The 15,296-nt window shown below is 31.8% G+C and overlaps 2 long non-coding RNA genes across 2 annotated transcripts in view; one reads left to right on the forward strand and one right to left on the reverse strand.

Moving 5' to 3' along the window:
* The window catches only part of LOC117104949, a 19,688-nt gene extending 10,033 nt beyond the window's left edge, over window positions 1-9,655 (forward strand). Inside the window, exons 2-3 of the long non-coding RNA XR_004444839.1 lie at window positions 8,588-8,683; window positions 9,506-9,655. This is a non-coding gene — a long non-coding RNA (uncharacterized LOC117104949). The remainder of the gene's footprint in view (window positions 1-8,587; window positions 8,684-9,505) is intronic.
* Window positions 9,656-10,695: 1,040 nt separating this feature from the next.
* Window positions 10,696-15,296, reverse strand: part of LOC117104953 — a 15,159-nt gene continuing 10,558 nt past the window's right edge. Inside the window, exons 2-4 of the long non-coding RNA XR_004444841.1 lie at window positions 12,230-12,333; window positions 11,427-11,490; window positions 10,696-11,134 (exon numbers count right to left, since the gene is read on the reverse strand). This is a non-coding gene — a long non-coding RNA (uncharacterized LOC117104953). The remainder of the gene's footprint in view (window positions 11,135-11,426; window positions 11,491-12,229; window positions 12,334-15,296) is intronic.

The following is a 15,296-nucleotide window of genomic DNA, read 5'->3' on the forward strand; positions in this document are numbered from 1 at the left end:
CGATGGCGTGTATTTCAATACTTGGAGTATGTATTATACTTTCGTATCTCGGTTTCTCGCTTCAAATAAGATGGGGTGGGGGGTGTACGGAATTCTTATTTATTTGTTTTCTATTGTATTGGTTTACCTATGTAAATTTTGATGCATTCAGCTTGTGTTATCAATCAAAATGTTTTAACAATGAACTGGAATTAATAAATGAGGAAAACTGTAAAACAGAAGATAAAAACCACATATACAATACAGATTTTATTTTTTATCTGGTCCTTATCTTCTCTGTTCTACAGTTTTTCTCATTTATTAATTGCAGTTCATTGTTGAAACATTTTGATTGATAACACAAGCTGAATTGCATCAAAATTCACATAGGTAAAACATAGCAATAGAAAACAAATGCATGAAAATGATTAGAAACAGCTGAAACAATCAGAAAACAATAATAATATCAAAAATTATTAAATAAAAAAAAAAAATTAAATTAACCCTTCATGAACCTTCCTTCAATCAGATAACATGGAAGTAGCCATGCTACCTGAATGCTGTACGAGAAGGCTGAAAGAATTACATTGGGATATGTTATAGTCAAGTTTTATACAACAGATGAATGGTGTTGAATATAAATACAAACCCTATGAAATAATGTAATTTAAGAATTGATTTAAATTAATATTACACATTTACTTTTAAATCATTTTTATTAATTTAAGTCTTAATATTGTTGGTTAAAATTTAATATAATAATATCATTTTTGTATTACAGGCTCTTTGATAGTTGGCTCATTTGCATAATTCACCAGACTATGGTCTGATCACAATGATGTTATGATAATGAATATTCATTGTCAGACACCTGAAACTACAAAAATCAGGAAACTGCTGAAATGACACCACAACAAGAGCAACTTCTAGATACCATATATATATCAGACATTTTTTACTTACTTGAATCAATGCAATAAACTTTCAGATCAATGGAACTTAATTACCTCTGTAATAATCTTTGTAATTCAGGGTTATTTCACATATGGAATATATTTCAGTAAAATAAAAAAGATGATATTTTTTTCTTATGTTAGGTGGACATTGTACAAAATTCATGCCTATGTTGGCAAGCTATTTAGTAGATTCTGCCCTTAAAATGTTATTGACGAGTTTTGTAAGTCATATCTTTTAAAGGCATGGGCAATAAGATGAAGTGTTCGTCTAACCAGGCATGTCAATTTTTTTGTTGTTTGTTGTATTTGTTTATTCTGAATACCAATTATTGATGTTCGCTGCTCATAAGCTTAAGATAAGTCACTTGTTAATGGCTACACCCCTACAGTTTTCTCTTTGGTTAAATAACTACTTGTTTAATTTTTTATGGATTATTCACCTAAATCATTGTTGTTGTTGTTGTTGAGGACTTTTTGTGTGGTAAAGAAACAAAATTGCTTGACAACCGATACACGCTTGTTTTAACACGCTACTGTGATTTTATGAACTAACACAATCTACTTTGATTGTGTTAGTTTGTGATGTGAGCGACGAATTCATCTACACACAGGCTAGTGTTAATGTCCATATTTTCTACTATTACTGTACAATCCAATTTTTACTATCTTCCCGGTCTCTTTAAGAAAAAAAGAAATTAAATGAAAAGAAATATGATACATAATATGATATATAATAATACTGATACAGATATTGGTAAATAGTCAACAGTTTATTAATTTTTTTTTTTTTTTTTCGGAGATTGTTTTTTGATGGGGGTGGGTGGGGGATTATTCATTTATGAGAATAATTTTCAGGCTAGTCTAATATTATTTTTGGCTTTCAAGTCTTTCAAACAGTGGGGGTAGGGTGACAAGACAGTGATGTGACGGTTCCTCACATCATTTAAAATTCTGTCATTTATACAAGAGTACCCTTTTTTTCTTTCTGAACGACCCCTCCGGCAAATATCTGGACCCACACCAGTTCTCACAGCCTCATGAACTTCATGAAAGGCGACTTTCACGAGTTATTATAAATATAATGTTAGTACTACATCATTAATTATTGTAGGCCCTGCATTTAATGTACATGAAAAAAAAGTACAGTAAAAAAAAGAATAGCGGTTTTGAATTGTACTGAAAATTACGTAAATAATAACATAGATTAGTAGTAGGGTGTAGATTTTGAATGAGAGGGGTGTTGTAAACTACTTGTTTGTCAAGGATTTGTGATTTTATTGCAAAACATTCTGATTTGCATGGTCTGTCAAATTACATTACTGTATAAGGGGTTGGTGAATAGGTGTTTTATTATTAAAACAATACATGTTGTTAACATAAAATGAACAGTGGCGTATCTAGCAGTATTAAAATGGGGGGTGTCTGGTGGGGGCCGTGACCAAAATATGAGGGGGCGTGGAATTTATTTTCGGTGGCCACGCCCACTGAAAAATATTGCTTCTTAGATTCCCGAATACACGTTAACCGTGACAACATAAGCATAAGCCTAGCCTAATTTCTTTTTGCCTCGAAGTTTTCAAATGGGGGGCCACGCTCCCCCTTGGATACGCCACTGAAAATGAAGCCTCCGAAACCATTCAGAAAATCATTTAAAAGTTCATAATAATTTTTCAATGTATTGAGAAATTTCACTTAAATGTAGATGGTTTATATCCTGAATTGTTTTCTAGCCTAAACTAAGTATGTGTGCAATATTATTTCATTATTTGATAAATTATTCTTGCAGTGTCAAACAATAAATACTAATTAGGTTTCAGAATAATGGCAATCCGTATTACTAGTTATTTGTATACCAGTAAAACAAACCACCCAGAACTTAAAATTCATTCCTATAATTTTAGTAGATCAAAACCAAACATATATAGCATGAAATTATAAAAATATTCTTTAAAAACTTTAAAACTAAAAGCAACAGAAACTACTGTATGGTGTTGAACAAGTGTTTGAAGCCTCCGAAACAAGTTTTTTAACTTACAGATAATTCTTTAAAAAGATTAACTTAATAGTTTAAGCTAGGTATAGTTTTATAACATTCTTCACAACGCGCAGCTTATAATTCTAATGCAGATTCAGGATGATAGACATCAGTCTAGATGTTTAAAAATGGTATTTAAGGTTATTAATGTTTCAGAGGCATCAATGCATTTCGGAGGCTTCAAGTGTTAACGGAAAGTACATATTGTCTCCATTTTCCAAATCACATGGCATATCTCTACTATTATATAGTCATGTGACTTTGTAGGTCTACTTGCTACATTTTGATAAATAGAATTGGTAATTTACTTCATTCATATTTGCACAGGGTAGCTGAAGTGTTTGTTTCGGAGTCTTCAAAACAGTTATAACTGAAAAATGACTATTATGTTAAGTTTAAAAATAATTCCTTTGAAGCCCTGGGATCAATAAAGTTTTGTCATAAATTTTAAGTTCAGTTATCAGCTGTTACATCCAAAATGGAATTAAGGAATATAAAGCAGTTATTAAATGAAGTTTCCGAAACCAGAAACACCAACGTTCCGTTCTCAAAAATATAGGGACAGTGACAATTTCAACAAATTTGGTAGTTTTCATTGAACATATGACTATATTTTCAGCATAAAGAAAAATAAGCAAAACTTACTTAAAGAAACTACAGGACTTTACAAAAGTATAACTGTAATTTCAGAATAAAAAAGGGTCATATTTATGGTACATATGTGAGGTCTCACCACGAAATGAGACGCATCGTTGGTGAAATCATATTTAGATATTCACCAAAACAGGCCAAAATCAACATTTTGACAAAATTTTGATTCTGTAATTCTAGTCATATTATTTGTACAGGTTAGTTTATCTTTGAGGCCGATTTTCTCAAAACTTGGTTCTTATACACCTAAATTTTAAATGCTCACATCTCTGGATTTACTTATTGTAGGGAAGCCATTCAAAGACCAAATGAAAGCTTATAATGTGATCTACCTAAATATAATATAAACTCAATTTTTGAATTTCTAACCATGAGACTCATTTTGTGGCGAGACCTCACATTTGTTCCTGCCAAAATTGAACAAAGTAACTCCTAAAAATGTGTATGCTTCCCAAGGTAGCTTTCTAGATGACTTATGTGGCAAAAAATCATGGAATTCTGTAGCTTTATTAAAGCACTACTGAACAAAATGTTCAAAATTCAAAGTTACACACTTTTGTGAAAATTACCATCATAATCCTCCAATCATTTACCAAAATCTTTATTTTTCCTAATAATTTCTTGCCATATGATGATAAGCGTATAGTAAGGCTAAAAAAAAAATTGTTTGTTTGCCCTCCTCCACCCGCCCCTAACTAACTGAGCATTTTTTTTACAAATTAAAAAATGTAAGTGAACAGAATTTACTGTATCTTTATTTTTTGCCTGGTGCCCTACAAATTAGTCTAAAATTGTTGTCTGATGTAAGATATTGCCATGTTAGGCCCCTGTGGGTTATTTTTATTTCATCTAATGAGTATCTAAAAAAAATTAAAAATACAAAAAAATCTTTTTCCACCCACCCCTATTTATACCTTTTTTTTAAATTTTTTTTTAAATGGCAAACAAACAATTTTTTGGCCTAATTATTCATCCATTTCTCTTTATTTCAGACTTAACTATGTATAAATACAAGGGAAAATAAACCCACAGGATCCATAGAAATTATGGATTGATAAAAAGAAGTTTGTTCCATCTTTTTGAAAGTCTACTTTCAAAAATTCCATTTACAGAATGAACTAATGGGTTTACACCAATAGAAAATCGTTTTAAATTTAAACTAAAAATTGATTTTCTCAAATTCTTGGAATGATAATAAATTATTGTTAACAAATAGTGCACTAGAACTACAATATCTTGGTTTACGTAACATTTTTCTTAAAATGTTGAACTATAACATACTCTCAGTTTGTTCACAGATCAAAGTCTATACATAAACCAAAGTGTAGAACAATAAAACTCATACAGAAAGAACTAAATGAGGCATGTTGTGGTAAAATGGCTAAGTTGTAGCAAAAATTGAAATTCAAGTTATTGGTATTTTCAGATACCTGAGTATGTAATCTTTAAAATGAGGGGTCATTAATTGAATTTGGACATTTCAAGCTTAATAAGTTATTGGAAAGTGAAAGTACAGTACTTTTAGAGTCAAGATAAACCAGATTTTGAGTAATTGCCTTTCAAATTTATTTGTGTACATTGTATTTGTTAATAGAATTAACTATCATAATAATGTTAAATAAACGATTTGTTGACCATTTCCGGAACTAATACTTTGGGACATGATTAATAAGACATTAAACTATTATTGTTATTATTTTATAGCTCATTTACTCAACACTGGCCTGTGCGATAACTTAATCATTTCCCCACGACATGCCTCAAATAATAAACATTTGATTCGATCACAGCACTTGTTAAATTTTCTCCAGAGTACATTTCCACGTATGGTCAATCACTGAGGTCACAACATATTATGTGAACAAGATATGACACAGATTCAATATATTCAAGGGTTTTGTTATTGAGATATGTTTTAGGCAAACTATATGACTTCATACCTTTAGGGATAAACCTCATACACACCAATTTCTTGTCCTTATAATAATGTCATGCCCAGTGGCGTAAATTGCACAAGATGCTACATGTACAACCCGTCTATCGACGGAAACAACAAAACCATGTCATCGCCGTAGCTTAAATGATTGAATTTCATTTCGGCAAATTCACATCCATCTAGAGTCACTAAGAATAACAATATTAAGGTCATTCATATTGCTTGCTCCTGCGCTGATTACAGCAGCAACACTTAAGCATTTGGATCCAATGACCAGAGACAGAGGCGCTTCGTATCTGCAAAGAAAGGCGCTAAATAAATAACCAAATATATAAAACTATGCCTCAAATATCCCTTATATTCTTTTCCAAATGAAATAAAGAAATTCCTAGTAATTTAAAGAATGTACATTATGTCAGTTTCAGTAGTATAAGGCTATGCTTTATGTCAGTAATTTACCAACTGGGAGAATTTATGATGAATCCATAATAATCTTAATATATAATTTATCAAAACTATTAAGTAATTAATTATTTTGTTTAAAGAAATTTAATGTACAGCCCACTATTGGGAGAATTTATGATGAATCATCCATCATTAATCTTTATATATAATTTATCAAAGCTTTAATTAATTATTCTATTTCGTAGCGATTTAATGTACAACCCACTAGTGGCAGTATTGTCATAGACTTTATATTTAATTCTGTTTGTGTTTTAAATTGTTTTGTAGTACATATCTTATTTTGTACTATTTGAGCTTCCTGGCTTAAATTAAGTATAGAATTCATAAATTTACATTATAATTATCTCACAAAAACATCCGAATTGTGTTTTTTTTTTATAAATTAAATATTGTCTTCTACATAATCCAACATTACAAATAAGTGTAACGTCAGTTACCAACCGGCCATTGTATAATGTTCATATCTTAAAAAATATGTAATAAATTTGTAATCATTAACACTGTAATTCTAGTATACTAATGCAGTATTCCATAGCATAGAACTCAAGTTTTGTTTGTCTCTTGGACATGATATTGGAATTTGTTTTAATACCTTTTTTTTACGCGTCTAATTTGTGTATTGTCAGTTACAAGACTCATTTCCTTTGCTAAATCTTGTCTTGCGAACCACACTTGATCGATGGCGCGCGTGACATAAGCATGCTGTCTTTTGATTTACCGAAAGTGGTTTGGAAATGTTTCAGCCTGTCATATTCCTTATCACGCTTTTGTACGTTTCTCTGTATTCACATAGAATACATACTAAAGTTGACCTATGTATTTCTATGTTGGTTTTGTCATAATAAAGTTGTGTGAAATATTTGATCAGTGGATCATTCTATGTTCTCTGATAATGCAGTTAACAGTTCGTAAATGCCATAAGCTCCGAGGGCGCCTCGGACCCACAACTGGGGCCCCTGGCTCCAGCGTCTGTTTGTTAGCTATGCACGCAAACTTAACCTCTTAATTCAGTAAAACTAGTTATTATTTTAATAACTAGATTTAAAATACCTCTAGATTTTAATAACTGTGGTACGAAGTTTGTTGGAAAATATCAGCTCCAGTGTTTGGAGCTGGATCCATTATGAACAATTAAATGTTATCTGTAGGCCTACAGATGTAGAGGACATAAAGAAGTTACAACTTCAGGCCTCTAACAGCACCCGAATGAATACAAATTAAATAGAAGATCATTTATAAGGTGCTCAAAATGCTAATTTGTTGGAGCTTCTGGGGGCTTCCCCCCCCCCACTCCAGCCTAAGGTCCATTTCTCTCGCAAAACGCACCTCCAAGCATGGCATGTTAGGGCCCCAAATAAAAATTAGTGCCAGGGTGTCGTCACAAACTCTGTGACGCCACTGAATATAGGATGAAATGTAACGTCAGTTACCGTGGAATTGCTCGGCTTCAGAAAAATATAAACTTATCTCTTAAAATTGCATGTTTTTGAAAACCAAAGCTTTCAGCAATAAATTCTTTCACTTTGCAAATTTTGAAAAAATTGGTTTAATGACAAGGGCAGAGAGGAAAATGTAAACTACATCATCAATTTTTTTGGGTCATAGAGAAAAAATAAATGTGGCAAAGACAAGCCAAACCAGTCACTCTGCTGCCAAAACAATAGAGGGCTGTGCAGACAGTCGAGTTGCTGCCGTGATATTGCGCTCAATGGCCGATAGTCACATACCTACATACTGTATTGCTCACAAAATATGATGTAGATATTGACAATTTCATCTCGAATACCTTTTCAAAATCACAACTTGGTGACAATGATTTTGGCTGAACACTGGATCAATGCATTTCGCGACTTGTAAAAGTGTCATCTTGCTGTTCACGGGTGCATGGAACATAGGACTTGTTACAAAACCAGTTTGTTGCAGTGGTCAGTAGCCTTTGGCAATTATAGAATGCCTTCCTATAGCCCCAGTCCTTAGTAAACGAAACAATTGATTCTGATGTGAGAAAGGTTTATAATATATTTCTAGTAGATACTTTGACTTAATTTCGTAATTATCTAAACATCAAAAATGCAATATATGCCTTTTAAATTTGATTTCTGTTTATCGGCAAAAAAAAAACAGGGATGATTTTTCTACATTTAATCTTACAATAAAGATTCGTCTGGGCCTGCCTTACCTCGATTTTAGATTCTTTATCAGACATAAAAATGCAAAACATGACGTGATCTCATTGCTAGTTTTGACATTAACAAAATATAATTTTTAAACTTATTGAAAGCGATTCTGATTAAGATTTTTAAAACTTAAGCACAGTATTTGTAAAATGTATGGCAAGTATCACTCTGCATGTAAAGGCCAACTCGGACAGCCCGACTCGATGGTTTGCATTGGGGCAGTTGCGTTGTGGAATATTAAACATGTTTAATATTTCTCACAACGGCCGAATATTTAATTATGTTATGACTAATACGTCATAAATTATATTATAATAACTAAATGAACAATTAAACATTTTGATATTTATTTCCTCATCCTAAATCTAATATGCAATTTATTTTACAGTAAAAATTCTGAAGAAACCTGGACATTGTACCTCTTCTGCAACAAGTCAAACTGCTCTGCTTGGCTGAATGACTATCTTGCTGCCACTACTGAATGGTGAGTGCTGGAAAAATCTTTGTGAATGTTCTTATTAATAATTTTATGTTCATTGCAAATTGTTTTGTGGGATAAATAAATGGTTGTGGGAACCTTTACCCAAAACTGATGCAGATTTTAGATTTGGTATTTGTTTCTGAAATTATTTTAATTACCTGGAGACACTTATGGGTCACTTAGTAACATAATATAATTGAAATTAATTTTGGCCTAACCTAAACTGAATATTTTCTGTCCAAATTTTACAAAAAGTCTAATTGGTAAATGTCTTGTTTAAATTGTTACATTACTTTCTATAAATAACTTTTAAAGTATTTTCTCTTTTCATTGGATTTTATAAATTGTTGTTGCAATTACAGTATAAAAATTCACTTTAAAATAGTTTCCCTTTTATATATTGTTGTATCAATTTGCATAAATGTTTGATTTATCAAAATTGACTTTAAAATATTTTATGTATTGTTGTATTACTTTGCATGAATGTTTCATTTATGGAAATTGACTTTAAAATAAATTCCAAATTTGACAAAAAGTCTAATTGGTAAATGTCTTGTTTAAATTGTTACATTACTTTCTATTTTATTTATAGAAAGTATTTTCTCTTTTCATTGGATTTTATAAATTGTTGTTTCAATTACAGTATAAAAATTCACTTTAAAATAGTTTCCCTTTTAACTGGACTTTATATATTTTTGTATCAATTTGCATAAATTGACTTCAAAATATTTTCCCTTTTCATTAAACTTATTACTTTGCATGTATGTTTGATTTATAAAGTTGACTTGCATTTCTTATTGTTTGTTCAATAACTTGTTCTTTCAGATAATGACAACTGGTGATTTGGTAGTTGAAGCATTCTAATCTGGTTTAATATATTTGAAATAAATATTCATTGTATTTATTTTTCTACAGTATTTTGGATAAATAAATATTAATTGTATTCAGTTTTTGAATAAATAAATATTAATTGTATTCAGTATAATATTGTTTATTTCTTCTTGAGTATTGAATGAGCAGGATGGTAAAAAAAAAAAAAGCGCCCTCGAATAGAAAAAGGCCCAAAATATGACTAAGTTATTTGGCCACAATAATCTGTCCGGTTCTGATAAAAATAGTGAAGAAAATCGCCCTAAATAGCCTTTTTATTCCAAAGTTTTTTAGGGTCTCTTAATTGTCAATAGCACTAAAAAGCACCCTCTAACGTCCAATTTTTTTACAATTACAAAAAACTGGCCATTAGAGGGCACACTCTACCACCTTATTAAAAGAATTAATGGCAAATAAGAGACCACTAAAAACTAAAAATAAAATGGCTATGAAGGGCGGTTTTCAGCACCACAGAGGGCCCCTTTATTAAAGTTAGGCTCCGGAGGGGAAACAATTTCTGATATTTTGTAGAATTTTTACACCCTTTCCCAGTTTTTCGTCAAACATTTTCATAAAAATTTGTTTTACAATATCAAAAATGTTTTCCCTCCGGAGTCCAACTATAGTAATTTTAGAGACCCTGGAAATTTTAGCACCCTTCAGCACCACTTTTAATAGAAATTGAGGAACATAGGAAAAATATAGCCTTTTTCTATTGGAGGGCGCTTTTTTAATCTTACCTGCATCCATCGGTCGTCACAACTTGAACAGCAAAGAAGCATCAAAACACTGCTTATAAGTACAGTTGAACTTGCCCAAGTTGAATCCAAAATGCCATTGAAAAATTTGAATTTGACTTGAAGATTGTTAACGGAAAACGCAACAATTTGGTCGACTTAGGCAAGTTTAACTGTATTATCTTAATGACCAAAATCACATAATGTAAATTATATGGAATATCAAAACGATCTAGGCTTATATTAATAAATAATAGTAGCTTTCTGGTTCTCTTCTCTGATTGTTATCAGCCAGCTCATATCTTCTGTACAATATAATCAGTTCTCAGAATGAAGCAATTGTTGTCTTGATGCTGCAACTACTTTTCATAACTTACCTGCATCCATCAGTCTTCAAACTTCAATAGCAACGACACAACACACTACTTATATTTTTTATTTCCATAACCAAAATTACATAATGTAAATTATGAGGCATCAACAATTCATTATATAGGCTTATATAATAGATATTAATAAATTATAGTAGGTTTCCAGTTCTCTAGTCATATTGTAATTGCCAGTTCATATCTTCTGTACAATTATGCTCATTTTTTTTAGAATGAAGCAATTGGTGCCGTGATGCTGCAAAATAATACAACCCCTGTATGTTCTCTTTCACCAGGATTACGGCAATGCAATATTCAGCAGGATGTTCAAGCTACACTTCTGCATTCTATTAGGCATCACATATTTAATTAACTACAATAAAATTGCCTATATTAAACAAAATTAATTATATTAGGTTTCTCTTCCTTGTCTTGCTCTGCAACAGTACTTTTTCTGTCTTGCACCTCTGTTGCCGCATCTACCAAAATATAAATTTAAAAAAAATTAGACACAAACAATTAAAAAAATTGAAGGTATTAATAAACTTAATATAATTTCATAAGCTTCAGCATATTCAGACTCGTAGCCAGGTCGACCAAACCCCCAAAGCCAGAGCATTTCTGTGCTTGGGTCTAAATAATGCTATTATACAAGCAAATGCTTGAAAACGTCTGAGTCCCGGTGGCCGGGTCTGCAGTGCATTAGTTTGGTTGGAGGAGGTTTGCTAGAAAAGGGGGTTCTCGAGAATAAAAAAATACTACAGTACTTACAGTATTATTCAATCTTTGTATATCAAAAGTTGCTTGTTATCTTGAAGAGAGATTTGTCTGTTGTCTGCAACAACAAAAAAACAAATACAGTACAGATATTGTTTTTGTATGCTCACAGTATACTTTCACAAATACTGATTTGGAAGCACAAGGTCAGTGTCCTAGTGAATAGGACACCAGGCTAGTATCTAGTGTGTAAATCCGGATTTTTATGTACCAGTATGTACTGTAATGTCAGTCAATGGTGTTTTATGTGTTAATACTTGGCATCATAATGAATGCTTAGTATGTTCCCTACCCAAGTAAAGTCATTTGGGTATGAATTGAACAACTGAGCTTGCGATTAGTGTTAGTGTCCGATTTTCAAATAGCAATGCTATATATTTTTATTTCAACACCAACACGTACATGCCCAATTGATAAAGAAAACTTGCAAGTGTCCAATTTCTAAGTAGCAGCAGGTAGGCCTACTTTAATGATTTTCAATTGTTTTACTTTTTTCCAAACACCATCAAATATAATTCCAACAAACAGTATTGTACACTATTACAAAAAGTTCCACTGATTAATCTCAGATAAGAAAGTATAAATAATAATGCTGGGATTCAATATTTCGACATGAAGCATGTCATCATCATGAGGATTAATGAATGATATAATATAGAAATATTGAATCCCAACACGATGGCGTGTATTTTCAATACTTGGGAGTATTGTATTGCCCCATGAATATGCACCCTTGTCAAACAGGCAGAGATTCCATATGCTTTGACACTTTAAAATTTGACTGTATGCTGCTTTACCTTCTTTTATCAGGATTATGTTATCACACTATTCAGGAAAATGTTCACAAAACCTCAATATACTTTTCATGTCTTGCAGCATGGGTCATGTTTTGTTGCTGCATCTGCAAAAAAAAAAAAATAAATAAAATAAGAATAAGAAACAGCAGGTAGAGAGACAACAATAACAAAAATGATAATCAGTCGGAAGATTCTTCTGGGACTTTTTATTCCTTGCTTTTCTTGAAAGGTGCTGCTTCCCAAAAACATCCAGACGGAGGAAAAAACAAATATAAATTTGTATTGGTGAATGTAAACTGTGTAGTAATGGATGGCTTAAATGCTTTAAATTTATTGGAAGAAAAATACATATATTAATTTTACAGATTTCAAGGCAGTGGTGGGTGAAATAAACACCAAGGACAACCCACGACCTAGAAGAAGACTTAATTCAAGTAGGGTCGTTCTGGTGCTGCATGGGCAGTACACCGGAAGACAATCCGGTTTGCTCAAGGTAGAAAAAAAGGAAACAAAATCAAGAAAACAACATTTTTAACAAAAGAAAATATTAAGTGGTGATATTTAAAGATGTATTGCCACATGTAAAATACCAAAACCTAAAATCATTTTTGAAATAAAAATTATTAACTTAAATATAGAAATAATTATTAAAATATCTTTACAGCGGAAATGATAGAAAAACTTCAACCACTGCAAGTTTTTTTATTATTTATCTTTTATAAAAATCAGGGTACACATTGTCAAGTTAATAATTGTTATGTTACTGCAAAATGAGCAAGTTATATTATTTTATTATTATTTTCAGGGGACAAAATCACATCTAACATTTGTATGTCCCGCGTATAAGACGACCCCCTGTTTTCCGGTCGTAATTTGCTAGTTTAAGCCTATATTATACGCGAGTAATCGGTAACTATTGGCAGCTGTGAGTTGAGGGGAGGGGGAGGAGGAAGGGGGTGGCAAACCTTATCAGAGGGAAAGTACTACGAGAGCTCACATCACCTCCGCTCTGCCATGATTTGGGCTGAAGTTGAAAAAAAAAATAACTTGGTTTAGCAATATGGATGCCATGTGACAATTGTCTTTATTTTAAATATTTGTTGCAAAAGACTAGGGCTAAATAGGAGATTATTCAATTTAACCCATGCTTGCATGCACCCATATTTTCTGACTCAATATGGCGATGATAAGGCAAATATGAGAAGCTGAATATCATATAATAATAAGCTTTATTTAAAACACAGAAACTTGAAACAACTAACAGTTGTTATTCTGCTAGGCCGTGTATACAAAAATTTACAGAAACCAGAAATCAATAGAAACTAAGAAATATAACCTAAAAAATGAATTAAAAAACTTTTGTTTAACTACCAAATATCCTAATTACTTCAGTGAAAAGATTCATCTAGATATCTAGACTGTATTTGTTAGAATTTCCTTTAGATGATCTATTTGAAATAAATACGTTAACTTGCGTTTTTGTTATCGAGTTTTCACTGGTTTTCAGCACAGCTTAATCATGAGCAAGTCCATGCATCTTGGGAATGATTTCGTGAAATCTCATTGTCGGTGTAGACGTGCCATCTATTGACCACGGACTGGAACTGCCAAAACTATCAACATACTAAAGGAAGATTCACGCCATCACGTTACCATCAAATAAAAGAGAGAATCAAAAACAATAATTTTGATTGCAATAATAACCTTCTAATAATAACGTTAATAATAAAATAATTATTGTTGTTAGGTCATTCCAGCTCAAATCAGCCAGAAATTTAAAGTTCCATGTGAACCCCCTTGGATTTTCCTGAAAAACAAAAACCTAAAAATACCTTGGTAGGCAAAAGAAAGGATCCAAAATTTCAGTTTCAATTCCCAAAGCGGTATTTCAGTTATGACCTTTTGAAATTGCGGTACCACACCCTTTAACAAAGATAAAATATTGAAAACAGCTAAATAGACTGGAAATCTGGTCCCTCTTTCAAGAAACACCATTCAAATTTGGGTAGCATATTATTTTAGAATATTACATTCTCCAAATATCCACCAAATCATTGTGCGAAAATAGATTTTCGATTTTTCGGAGGGCCGTATCTTATCGTCCTTTAAAGCAAGAAAGCTAAAATAAAACATGTAATGAATAGGCCTGTACTACTACAGTACATGTATAAAAGTTTGCAAGGTAATAATGAAGGTATGATTATTATGGGGTCCCGAACATGGTTGCACGACCATTGACCCTAAAAATACCAGATTAAATGATGTCTCAACAGTTGATTGTCCTCACACGGAATATAAAAGGAAAAGTTTATCTTACCGTGATGCAATTCTTTGGAACACACTAGATGAACGTGTTAGAAATGCATAAAATTTTAAAATATTAAATATTTAAACACTTTTGTAAAATTTTTGGTTTGTTTCATTTTTGGTATTTTTGTATTTGTATATAATTGTCTTTTTTGTGATTTTATGTGTTAGTATTTTTATACAGTACTGTTATTTTCCAATTTCAATGACAACACGGCCGTGTAGAAAACACCTTCCAGATGACTCAATTCAATTCAATTCAACATTTATTTACTTCCTTTTTGAATCAGACAAATATATTACAATTGATTTAAAATGAATTGAAAATGCAGGAGAGGAAGAAGGCAAGAACCCGAGAAGATAAGAAAAACCAATCTTGTGGAGGGACAGCCTGAAATAAGAGAAAAATAATGAGATTAACAAAAGAGACAGAAAGTTTTGGGCCCGAAAATCTGATGTTGTGCTGGAAGTAATTGGTTCTATGGTTGTGTATATGGATATTAGCGCAGTTATGTGTGCTGTAATTGTGAAAGGAATAATTGGATTTAAAAGTGTTACAGAAGTGACAAGGTAAGAGACCATGGTAGGAGGAGTACATAAAAAGACCTTGCTGAAGGGAATTAATGTCGGCGAGTTTAAGAAGATTGAGATTAGAAAATAAAGAAGAAGAATGCGACCATGGTGGAACGCCAGATATAATCCTGATAGCCTTCTTTTGAATGATTTGAAGTTTGCTTAAGTTGGATGAGTAGGTGTTACC

The sequence above is a fragment of the Anneissia japonica genome, unplaced genomic scaffold (assembly GCF_011630105.1).
Source record: "Anneissia japonica isolate Jap-2015-1 unplaced genomic scaffold, ASM1163010v1 scaffold640_len1575945_cov177, whole genome shotgun sequence".
In the NCBI taxonomy this organism is placed as follows: Eukaryota; Metazoa; Echinodermata; class Crinoidea; order Comatulida; family Comatulidae; genus Anneissia; species Anneissia japonica.